We start from the raw sequence: 10610 nt of genomic DNA on the forward strand, positions 1-10610 counted from the left end.
TGGCACTCACCCTGACCCTGGCACCTTGGAACCCACATTGGCACTCACCTTGACCCTGGCACCCACCTTTGCACTCACCTTGGGACCCACCCTGGCTCCCACCTCGGCACCCACCCAGACACCCACCTTGGTTCCTTGGCACCCACCTTGGATCCTTGGCACCCACCCCGACACCCACCTTGGCACGCAACTTGGCTACTTGCCACCCACCTTGGCTCCTTGACGCCCACCCCGACAACCACCCCGTGACCTACCCTGGCTAGGGTTGGTGCACACCCACCCTGGTGCCCACCTTGGCACCCACCCTATGACCCACCTTGGCACGCACCTTAGTACCCACCCCGTTACCCACCCTAGGACCCACCCCGTGACCCACCTTGGCCAGGGTGGGTGCACCCACCCTGGTGCCCACCTTGGCACCCACCCATCCTAGCACCCAGCCTGTGACCGGGCTTGGAACCCAACCTTGCACCCGCACCCGTCTTGGCCAGTGTGGGTGCGCACCCATCCTGGCACCCACGTTGTGACACACCCTTTAACCCACGCACCCTAGCACCCACGTTGGCACCCACCTTGGAACCCAACCTAGCAACTTGGCACCCACCCCGTGACCCACCTTGGCATCCACCATAGCAGTCGCCGACTTGGCACCCACCTCGGCACCCACCTTGACACTTGTGGACCCACCTTGCCACTCACCCTAGCATCGACCCATCCTAGCACCCACCCTGGCACCTTTGCACCCTAGCACTCACCCATCCTAGCACCTAACCTGTGACCCACCTTGACACTCACCCTCGCACCCACCTTGGAACCCAACCTAGCACCCACCCACCCTGACACCAACCCTAGCACCTACCCACCCTTGCACCCACCCTGTGACCCATCTTGGCACCCACCCATCCTACCACTCAACCTATCACCCACCTTCTCACCCACCTTGGCATCCACCTTAGCACCCACCCACACTGGCACCTTGGCACCCACCTCGGGCAAGGTGGGTGCACACCCACCCTGGCACCCAATTTAGAACCCACCGAGCATGTTACCCACCTTGGCACCCACATTGCAGCCCACCCTAGTACCCACCCTATGACCCACATTGGCATCCACACCCTAGCACCCAGGCACCTCGACACCCGCCTTGACACCCACCCTAGCACTGAACCTGTGACCCACCTTGGAACTCACCCTAGAACCCACCCACCCTGTGAACCACCTTGGCATCCACCTTAGCACCCACCCACCTTGGCACCCACTCTAGCACTCACCCATCCTAACACCCAACTTGTTACCCACCTTGGCACCCGCCCTCGCGTCCACCTTGAAACCCACCCTAGCACCCACCCACGCAGGAGCCCACCTTGGCACCCAACCTAACACCCACGCATCCTGGCACCCAACTTGTGACCCACCTTGGAACCCACCCTAGTACCCACCTTTGAACCCACTATATCACCAACCCACCTTGGCACCCACCCTATGACCCTCTTTGGAATCCACCCTAGCACGCACCCACCCTGGCACCCACCATGGAGCGCACCCTAGCACCCACCCACCTCGGCACGCACCTCAACACCCACCTTGGTGTGCGCACTGCGCCAACCTCTCAAAGACCCTATGTGGTGCGCTCCAAAGTGTACACCTTTGGTGCGCTCCAAGGTGCGCACCTTTGGTGCACACCGAGGTGCACACCAAAGTGTGCACCGAGGTGAGCACCAAAGTGCACTCCAGGGTGCACACCAAGGCGTGCACCTTTGGTGCGGTCAATGCAAACGAATTCGGAAGTTGGGGTCGATGTCCTAATCGCTGCTGCAGACTACACGTATGAGAATCGGACAAATAGCTTTATATAGGGGAGGTGTTGCGTTTGATGGGTCGACTCCCCTGGTTGTGTGCACTGCACCAACTTCAAAGACCCTGTCTTGTTTAAGAAGTCAAAAGTTGGGGTGGATGTCCTAATCATTGCTGCAGTCTACGCATGTATGAGAATCAGACAAATAGCTTATATAGGGGAGGTGTTGCATTCGGTGGGTTGACTCCCCTGGTTGTGCGCACTGCGCCAACCTCAAAGACCCCGCATAGCAGAAGAAGTCGGAAGTCGGATTTTGGTGAGCACCAAGGCGTGCACCTTTGGTGCGGTCAACGCAGACGAATTCAGAAGTTGGGGTGGATGTCCTAATCGTTGTTGCAGGCTACACATGTATGAGAATCAGACAAATAGCTTATATAGGGGAGGTGTTGGGTTTGATGGGTCAACTCCCTTGGTTGTGCGCATTACGCCAACCTCAAAGACCTTGTTTTCGTTAAGAAGTCAAAAGTTGGGGTCAATGTCCTAATGGCTCCTGCAGGCTACACATGTATGAGAATCGGACAAATAGCTTATATAGGGGAGGTGTTGGGTTTGATGGGTCGACTCCCCTGGTTGTGCGCATTACGTCAACCTCAAAGACCTTGTTTTCGTTAAGAAGTCAAAAGTTGGGGTCGATGTCCTAATTGCTCCTGTAGACTACACATGTATGAGAATCAGACAAATAGCTTATATAGGGGAGGTGTTGGGTTTGATGGGTTGACTCCCCTAGTTGTTCGCATTACACCAACCTCAAAGACCTTGTTTTCGTTTAGAAGCCGAAAGTTGGGGTCGATGTCCTAATTGCTCCTGCAGGCTACGCATGTATGAGAATCAGACAAATAGCTTATATAGGGGAGGTGTTGGGTTTGATGGGTCGACTCCCCTGGTTGTGCGCATTGCGCCAACCTCAAAGACCCTGCATTGCGGATGAAGTCGAAAGTCAGAGTTTGGTGTGCTACAAGGTGTGGTCGAAGGTGCTCACCTAGGTGTGCACCTTTGGAGCACAGGAAAAGTGCCCTCCAAAAGTGCGCACCTTTGGAGTGCACAAAAGTGCCCTCCAAAAGTGCGCACCTTTGGAGCGCAGAAAAGTGCCCTCCAAAAAGTGCCCTCCAAAAGTGCGCACCTTTGGAGCGCAGAAAAGTGCCCTCCAAAAGTGCGCACCTTTGGAGCGCAGAAAAGTGCCCTCCAAAAAGTGCCCTCCAAAAGTGCGCACCTTTGGAGCGCAGAAAAGTGCCCTCCAAAAGTGCGCACCTTTGGAGCGCAGAAAAGTGCCCTCCAAAAAGTGCCCTCCAAAAGTGCGCACCTTTGGAGCGCAGAAAAGTGCCCTCCAAAAAGTGCCCTCCAAAAGTGCGCACCTTTGGAGCGCAGAAAAGTGCCCTCCAAAAAGTGCCCTCCAAAAGTGCGCACCTTTGGAGCGCAGAAAAGTGCCCTCCAAAAAGTGCCCTCCAAAAGTGCGCACCTTTGGAGCGCAGAAAAGTGCCCTCCAAAAAGTGCCCTCCAAAAGTGCGCACCTTTGGAGCGCAGAAAAGTGCCCTCCAAAAGTGCGCACCTTTGGAGCGCACAAAAGTGCCCTCCAAAAGTGCGCACTTTTGGTGCGCACCAAGGCGCTGGTTCGGTCGTTGCAGGCGAGTTCGGAAGTTGGGGTCGATGTCCTGAGCGGAGGTGCAAACTACACAGGTGTCGGAATCGGACAAATAGCTTATATAGGGGAGGTGTATGCTTCGATGGGTCGACTCCCCAGGTTGAGCGCACCGCGCCAACCTCAAAGACCCTACGGTATGGATGAAGTCGGAAGTTGGGTCCGATGACCAATTCGATTAGTAGGTATGCTCATGAGGTCGGAATTTGGGTCCGATGACCTGCCATGTGCAGGAAGGCGAATGTTGACACTGTGCGTTGCAAGGTGCACACCAAGGCGCTGGTGCGGTCTTTTTAGTCGAGTTCGGAAGTTGGGGTCGATGTCCTGATCGGAGGTGCAAGCTACACAGGTGTGGGAATCGGACAAATAGCTTATATAGGGGAGGTGTATGCTTCGTTGGGTCGACTCCCCGGGTTGAGCGCACCGCGCCAACCTCAAAGACCCTACGGTATGGATGAAGTCGGAAGTTGGGTCCGATGACCGATTCGATATGTAGGCATACTCGCGAGGTCGGAATTTGGGTCCGATGACCTGCCACGTGCAGGAAGGCGAATGTTGGCACTGTGCGTTGCAAGGTGCGCACCAAGGCGCTGGTTCGGTCGTTGGAGGCGAGTTCGGAAGTTGGGGTCGATGTCTTGATCGGAGGTGCAAACTACACAGGTGTGGGAATCGGACAAATAGCTTATATAGGGGAGGTGTATGCTTCGTTGGGTCGACTCCCCGGGTTGAGCGCACCGCGCCAACCTCAAAGACCCTACGGTATGGATGAAGTCGGAAGTTGGGTCCGATGACCGATTCGATATGTAGGCATACTCGCGAGGTCGGAATTTGGGTCCGATGACCTGCCATGTGCAGGAAGGCGAATGTTGGGACTGTGCGTCGCAAGGTGCGCACCAAGGCGCTGGTGCCGTCGTTGCAGTCGAGTTCGGAAGTTGGGGTCGATGTCCTGGTCAGAGGTGCAAACTACACAGGTGTGGGAATCGGACAAATAGCTTATATAGGGGAGGTGTATGCTTCGATGGGTCGACTCCCTGGGTTGAGCGCACCGCGCCAACCTCAAAGACCCTACAGTATGGATGAAGTCGGAAGTTGGGTCCGATGACCGATTCGATACGTAGGCATATTGGCGAGGTCTGAATTTGTGTCCGATGACCTGCCATGCGCAGGAAGGCGGAATTTGGGTCCGATGACCGAGTTGATGGCGTGCCATGCGCAGAAAGGCGGAATTTGGGTCCGATGACCGAGTTGATGTTGATGGCCCGCCATGCACAGGAAGGCGGAATTTGGGTCCGATGACCGATTTGAAGGCGTGCCATACGCAAAAAGGCGGAGTTTGGGTCCGATGACCGAGTTGATATTGATGGCCCGCCATGCGCAGGAAGGCGGAATTTGGGTCCGATGACCTGACATACGCATGGAGTCCGACTCGGGGGCCGATGTTCGATTCGATGACTTGCATTGTGGGTAAAGTCGGAAGTTGTGGTCTTTGACCCGATTCGATGACCAGACTTCGGCTGCTTGAGAATCGGACAAATAACTTATATAGGGGAGGTAGTGTTCTCGAGCATCCTCCCCCCGTGCCCGTTTATGTCGATTGATGCTGGTGCTCGACTGGTTGGAGCGCTCGGATGCAAAAATCTTGCACCAGGATTTATCGATTGTGATGGACACGGCAAGTCTCCTGATTGCTATGCAGGAGCTCATCGTGAATCTCTATGCGGCCTTGGTATGGACTCGACCTGCGGAATGGTTCGGCAATGGTAGTCGCTCCAACACGTCCTTGCAATGGCCACAGAGGTGATTCGACTAGAGCTCCAGTCTAGCTTTTGGGTTGCTTGGCGGACTGGTATAGCCGCGATCGAGTTCCGGCCATGAACGTTTTAGATAGCTCTTGGGCTTTCTGGGACGGAAGTCGGAAGTTTGGGCTGTTGTCCGATTTGATGACCATTCTTCGGATGTGTGAGAATCGGACAAATAACTTATATAGGGGACTGTGTTGTCTCACGCAGCCCCCTCCGTGCCCCTCTATCTCGACCGATGTTGGTGCTTGAAAGGGTTGGGATCGCTCGGATTTATAAACGTGCACCACCATTTGTCGAGTGTGAGGGACGCGGCAGGTCTCCTAAATGCTATGCGGGCGCTCTCTGAGAATCTCTATCCGGCCTCGACACAGACTAGTCTTGCTGAATGGTTTGGCACTGGTAGTCGATCCAACACGTCGTTGTTGTGGCCGCCTAGGCGATTCGATTCGAGCCCCCGTCTAGCTTTTGGGTTGCTTGGCGGATTTTGCCCTATCCGCAAGTGAGCTCGGTCCCTAAACGTTCGAGAAACCCGATTGCTATGCGCCGACTCTCTTTCTTGCGAGCCTCCATCTAGCTTTTGGGTCTCTACGGAACGGAAGTCGGAATCTGGGACCGTTGTTTGATTCGACGAGGCAGACTACGGTTGTGCGAGAATCGGACAAATAACTTATATAGGGGAGGTGTTGACTGGAGCATTCTCCCCCGTGCCCCTCTAACTCGACCAATGCTGGCGCTCGAACGGTGGTAGCGCTCGGATTTTCATTGAGCGCCAGCATTGGTCGATTTAGAGGGGCATGCGAGATTCCCGAATGCTATGCGAGGGCTCTAACGGAAATGTCTATTGGTTTCGGTATGGATGCAATTGCGAGTGGTTCGGCAAAGGTAGTCATTCCGATGCGTCCATGTCGTGGCCAAATCGATAATTCGATTTGAGCCCTCGTATAGCATTTGGGTCTCTCGATGTGATTCCGCATTCCAGTCCCTTTGGGCACTGCTTGAGCCGCATCCCAGGGGGTTCCCTTCCCAATAATCTGCCTCGCAACCCGATTGCTATGCGGTGAGGCTCCTCGGCCGCCTCGGAACTATCTGTGTATCAGACGCATCGCGGGATAAGGGGTTGGCAACGGTAGTCGCCCCAAGCGCGTCCGATGCTTGGACCATTCCGAGGCGGCCCTGAAGCCTCTTCCGTCTAGCCGTTGGGTCCTTCTCGCCGCATCCCTCGCCTCGCACCCCGATTGCTATGCGGTGAGGCTCCTCGGCCGCCTCGGAACTATCTGTGTATCGGACGCGTCGCGGGATAAGGGGTTGTCACTGGTAGTCGCCCCAAGCGCGTCCGATGCTTGGACCATTCCGAGGCGGCCCTGAAGCCTCTTCCGTCTAGCCGTTGGGTCCTTCTCGCCGCATCCCTCGCCTCGCACCCCGATTGCTATGCGGTGAGGCTCCTCGGCCGCCTCGGAACTATCTGTGTATCGGACGCGTCGCGGGATAAGGGGTTGTCATTGGTAGTCGCCCCAAGCGCGTCCGATGCTTGGACCATTCCGAGGCGGCCCTGAAGCCTCTTCCGTCTAGCCGTTGGGTCCTTCTCGCCGCATCCCTCGCCTCGCACCCCGATTGCTATGCGGTGAGGCTCCTCGGCCGCCTCGGAACTATCTGTGTATCGGACGCGTCGCGGGATAAGGGGTTGTCACTGGTAGTCGCCCCAAGCGCGTCCGATGCTTGGACCATTCCGAGGCGGCCCTGAAGCCTCTTCCGTCTAGCCGTTGGGTCCTTCTCGCCGCATCCCTCGCCTCGCACCCCGATTGCTATGCGGTGAGGCTCCTCGGCCGCCTCGGAACTATCTGTGTATCGGACGCGTCGCGGGATAAGGGGTTGTCACTGGTAGTCGCCCCAAGCGCGTTCGATGCTTGGACCATTCCGAGGCGGCCCTGAAGCCTCTTCCGTCTAGCCGTTGGGTCCTTCTCGCCGCATCCCTCGCCTCGCACCCCGATTGCTATGCGGTGAGGCTCCTCGGCCGCCTTGGAACTATCTGTGTATCGGACGCGTCGCGGGATAAGGGGTTGTCACTGGTAGTCGCCCCAAGCGCGTCCGATGCTTAGACCATTCCGAGGCGGACCCGAAGCCTCTTCCGTCTAGCCGTTGGGTCCTTCTCGCCGCATCCTTCGCCTCGCACCCCGATTGCTATGCGGTGAGGCTCCTCGGCCGCCTCGGAACTATCTGTGTATCGGACGCGTCGCGGGATAAGGGGTTGTCACTGGTAGTCGCCCCAAGCGCGTCCGATGCTTGGACCATTCCGAGGCGGACCCGAAGCCTCTTCCGTCTAGCCGTTGGGTCCTTCTCGCCGCATCCCTCGCCTCGCACCCCGATTGCTATGCGGTGAGGCTCCTCGGCCGCCTTGGAACTATCTGTGTATCGGACGCGTCGCGGGATAAGGGGTTGTCACTGGTAGTCGCCCCAAGCGCGTCCGATGCTTGGACCATTCCGAGGCGGACCCGAAGCCTCTTCCGTCTAGCCGTTGGGTCCTTCTCGCCGCATCCCTCGCCTCGCACCCCGATTGCTATGCGGTGAGGCTCCTCGGCCGCCTTGGAACTATCTGTGTATCGGACGCGTCGCGGGATAAGGGGTTGTCACTGGTAGTCGCCCCAAGCGCGTCCGATGCTTGGACCATTCCGAGGCGGACCCGAAGCCTCTTCCGTCTAGCCGTTGGGTCCTTCTCGCCGCATCCCTCGCCTCGCACCCCGATTGCTATGCGGTGAGGCTCCTCGGCCGCCTTGGAACTATCTGTGTATCGGACGCGTCGCGGGATAAGGGGTTGTCACTGGTAGTCGCCCCAAGCGCGTCCGATGCTTGGACCATTCCGAGGCGGCCCCGAAGCCTCTTCCGTGTAGCCGTTGGGTCCTTCTCGCCGCATCCCTCGCCTCGCACCCCGATTGCTATGCGGTGAGGCTCCTCGGCCGCCTTGGAACTATCTGTGTATCGGACGCGTCGCGGGATAAGGGGTTGTCACTGGTAGTCGCCCCAAGCGCGTCCGATGCTTGGACCATTCCGAGGCGGCCCCGAAGCCTCTTCCGTGTAGCCGTTGGGTCCTTCTCGCCGCATCCCTCGCCTCGCACCCCGATTGCTATGCGGTGAGGCTCCTCGGCCGCCTTGGAACTATCTGTGTATCGGACGCGTCGCGGGATAAGGGGTTGTCACTGGTAGTCGCCCCAAGCGCGTCCGATGCTTGGACCATTCCGAGGCGGACCTGAAGCCTCTTCCCTCTAGCCGTTGGGGCTTTCTCGCCGCATCCCTCGCCTCGCACCCTGATTGCTATGCTGTGAGGCTCCTCGGCCGCCTTGGAACTATCTGTGTATCGGACGCATCGCGGGATAAGGGGTTGGCAGTGGTAGTCGCCCCAAGCGCATCCGATGCTTGGACCATTCCGAGGCGGCCCTGCAGCCTCTTCCGTCTAGCCGTTGGGGCCATCTCGCCGCATCCCCCACCTCGCACCACGATTGCTATGCGGTGAGGCTCCTTGGCCGCCTCGGAACTATCTGTGTATCGGACGCATCGCGGGATAAGGGGTTGTCACTGGTAGTCGCCCCAAGCGCGTCCGATGCTTGGACTATTCCGAGGCGGCCCTGCAGCCTCTTCCGTCTAGCCGTTGGGGCCATCTCGCTGCATCCCCCACCTCCTCGGCCGCCTCGGAACTATCTGTGTATCGGACGCATCGCGGGATAAGGGGTTGGCAGTGGTAGTCGCCCCAAGCGCGTCCGATGCTTGGACTATTCCGAGGCAGCCCTGCAGCCTCTTCCGTCTAGCCTTTGGGGCCATCTCGCCGCATCCCTCGCCTCGCACCCCGATTGCTATGCGGTGAGGCTCCTCGGCCGCCTGGGAACTATCTTCGTATCGGACGCATCGCGGGATAAGGGGTTGTCACTGGTAGTCGCCCCAAGCGCGTCCGATGCTTGGACTATTCCGAGGCGGCCCTGTGGCCTCTTCCGTCTAGCCGTTGGGGCCATCTCGCCGCATCCCCCACCTCGCACCCCGATTGCTATGCGGTGAGGCTCTTCGGCCGCCTTGGAACTATCTTCGTATCGGACGCATTGCGGGATAAGGGGTTGTCACTGGTAGTGGCCCCAAGCGCGTCCGATGCTTGGACTATTCCGAGGCGGCCCTGCAGCCTCTTCCGTCTAGCCGTTGGGGCCATCTCGCCGCATCCCCCACCTCGCACCCCGATTGCTATGCGGTGAGGCTCCTCGGCCGCCTTGGAACTATCTTCGTATCGGACGCATCGCGGGATAAGGGGTTGTCACTGGTAGTCGCCCCAAGCGCGTCCGATGCTTGGACTATTCCGACGCGGCCCTGTGGCCTCTTCCGTCTAGCCGTTGGGGCCATCTCGCCGCATCCCCCACCTCGCACCCCGATTGCTATGCGGTGAGGCTCCTCGGCCGCCTTGGAACCATCTTCGTATCGGACGCATCGCGGGATAGGGGGCTGTCACTGGTAGTCGCCCCAAGCGTGTCCGATGCTTGGACCATTCCTAGGCGGCCCTGAAGCCTCTTCCGTCTAGCCGTTGGGGCCTTCCCGCCCCATCCCTCGCCTCGCACCCCCGATTGCTATGCGGTGAGGCTCCTCGGCCGCCTTGGAACCATCTGTGTATCGGACGCATCGCGGGATAAGGGGTTGGCACTGGCAGTCGCCCCAAGCGCGTCCGATGCTTGGACCATTCCGAGGTGGCCCTGAAGCCTCTTCCGTCTAGCCGTTGGGGCCTTCCCGCCCCATCCCTCGCCTCGCACCCCGATTGATATGCGGTGAGGCTCCTCGGCCGCCTTGGAACTATCTGTGTATCGGACGCATCGCGGGATAAGGGGTTGGCACTGGTAGTCGTCCCAATCGCATCCGATGCTTGGACCATTCCGAGGCGGCCCTGCAGCCTCTTCCGTTTAGCCGTCGGGGCCTTCCCGCCGCATCCCTCGCCTCGCATCCCGATTCCTATGCGGTGAGTCTTCTCGGCCGCCGCGGAACTATACCTGTTATTGCTACTGCATCCTTCGGCTGGTAACCTCCTCTGCCGCCTTGGAACGTTCTCTTTGTCGGACGCGTCGCGGGATAAGGGGTTGGCACTGGTAGTCGCCCCAAGCGCGCCCGATGCATAGACCGCTCCGAGTCGACCTTGCTTTCAGCCTCTCACATGCATAGACCTCTCTGAGTCGACCCTGCAGCCTCTCACGTTTAGCCTTTGGAATCTCGCCTCACAACATGATTGCTATCCTTGATGCATCCCTTGCCTCGAGCCCTGATTGCTTTCTTGGCTGCATCCCTCCTCTCCTCACAGCCC

This window comes from Cryptomeria japonica, unplaced genomic scaffold (genome assembly GCF_030272615.1).
Source record: "Cryptomeria japonica unplaced genomic scaffold, Sugi_1.0 HiC_scaffold_15, whole genome shotgun sequence".
In the NCBI taxonomy this organism is placed as follows: Eukaryota; Viridiplantae; Streptophyta; class Pinopsida; order Cupressales; family Cupressaceae; genus Cryptomeria; species Cryptomeria japonica.